The sequence below is a fragment of the Pundamilia nyererei genome, unplaced genomic scaffold, assembly GCF_000239375.1.
Source record: "Pundamilia nyererei isolate P.nyererei 1_Seehausen unplaced genomic scaffold, PunNye1.0 scaffold00319, whole genome shotgun sequence".
NCBI lineage: Eukaryota > Metazoa > Chordata > Actinopteri > Cichliformes > Cichlidae > Pundamilia > Pundamilia nyererei.
The window spans coordinates 5186-7006 of record NW_005187720.1 but is presented as its reverse complement, the minus strand read 5'-3'; the positions used below and the strand labels follow the sequence as shown (position 1 = coordinate 7006).

General features: G+C 34.8%; 1 protein-coding gene across 1 annotated transcript in view; it reads left to right on the top strand.

The window, feature by feature from the left end:
* Positions 1–289: 289 nt before the first annotated feature.
* The window catches only part of LOC102193158 (gap junction Cx32.2 protein-like), a 5612-nt gene continuing 4080 nt past the window's right edge, over positions 290–1821 (top strand). The window contains exon 1 of the mRNA XM_005751610.1: positions 290–380. The gene's annotated coding sequence lies outside the window, so the exon portion shown is untranslated. The remainder of the gene's footprint in view (positions 381–1821) is intronic.

The window sequence follows — 1821 nt, the reverse complement described above, 5'->3', positions numbered from 1 at the left end:
CACATGATTTGAAGTCTCTTTTGTGCCAACAAATATCTCAGCATGTTTCTTTTTCAAGTACCCAACTATACCCCAAATCTACAATGTGGACATTGGGAAATTATGATTTAGAGTGTGAGTTGATAGAAAAATGGTGTTGTTTTATAATTATCAGCGCTTCCTTTATAGAAACTGATTGAATGGGAGGTGATGAAATTTGTCATGAGATTCATGATGCTGTGATCAGCAGTTTGTACATGTCTGCTTAAGTCAGACCAAACCCACAGGCCTCAGACAGGAAGTAGAGTGTCTTCCTGGTCAGTTAAGTTTGATTTTCATCTGCCTCCACTCTGGTTTTTGGATGAGCTCATGGCAGAGATCTCTTAAGATCTGAATTATAGGTGAGTACATTTTTTGTTCCCACATCCTTGACTTAAAACACCTGTTCATTACTGTAAAATAATGTTGAATTAAACTTTTCAGTTTCTTTAAGACAAATAGGTCTCAGTTCCTGTTTAACATCTTTGCACATTTTTGATGACGCAGATCTATTCAGAGACTTGCTACATCCCTATTTAATGCACTGTTTTCAAAGCTGTAGTTTTGGGTAATGGACCTGTTAAACTTTAAACTTAATCAAAAATTAAAGTAAAAGATTCTTTTCTGTCTCAATTCTGTATCATCCAAACAAGTCATAATACCTACCGGACCCACTCTGAGTCTTATTCTGAGTTTTCTTTTTCTAACTGTAACCAAATGTTTTCTAATGCACCACTTCTTGGGTTTCTTTCTACAATAATTTAAAGTCTCTTCTTATGAAGTAAAGTTTATTGAAATAGCGTGAGTAATTTAAAGAAATACATTCATTTCTTATATAATTTCAATTGAAAAAGTACAGGGTCTCTACAGTAGCCTTTAATGCTTGGATGAGAAGCGGTAACCAAAACGTTTGTTTGGACTAGTGCTTGCATTATATTCATATATTTCTTTTCTCTTTTTTTTAAACATAAAATTAACAAGTCACATTAGATAGTAACAGATATTAATAAAATATTAGATAAAGAATTCATTAATTTCAATGTTTTTTTCCTTTATATTTACAATACAGCAAAAAATACAGTATAATTACTGACACAGTACACTGCACTTGCTCCCAATTTTGTTCCATTACATTTCTCGTGTCTGTGTTTACCAGATTATATGTGCAACTTATTTTCCCCATTCAACAGTAGCAGACTTTATGCTTTGATTAGATTTTTTTAAATGACAATTATATTTATATAGTACTATATTACATCAAAACTTTATGTCGTTAGCACAGAAAATAAAGAAACACAAAAAGTAAGTTTACAATCCCTTAAGGCAGTGAAAAACATCAGAATGAAACAAAAACAGAACAGAACAAAAAAACGTATTGTAGGCCTGTGTAAATAAAAAGGTTTTTGAATGTCCACAATCCCTGAATGGTAAATGGCCTGTATTTGTATAGCACTTCACTTAGTCCCTAAGGACCCCAAAGCGTTTTACACTACATTCAGTCATCCACCCATTCACACACACATTCACACACTGGTGATGGCAGCTACATTGTAGCCACAGACACCCTGGGGCGCACTGACAGAGGCGAAGCTGCCGGACACTGGCACCACCGGGCCCATCCTCAAGCCATCCGTGCCCTAAACACACACACCCGCCCTCTCACATCATCTAAAATGGACTGAGACAGGACTCTTCCAGACACTAAACCAAGGCACAATGTACATTTCAATTCCTTTAATTTTAAATATGTTTATATTGTCTATCCTGTAAAATAGTCAGATGTCTATTCATATTAATGTACAG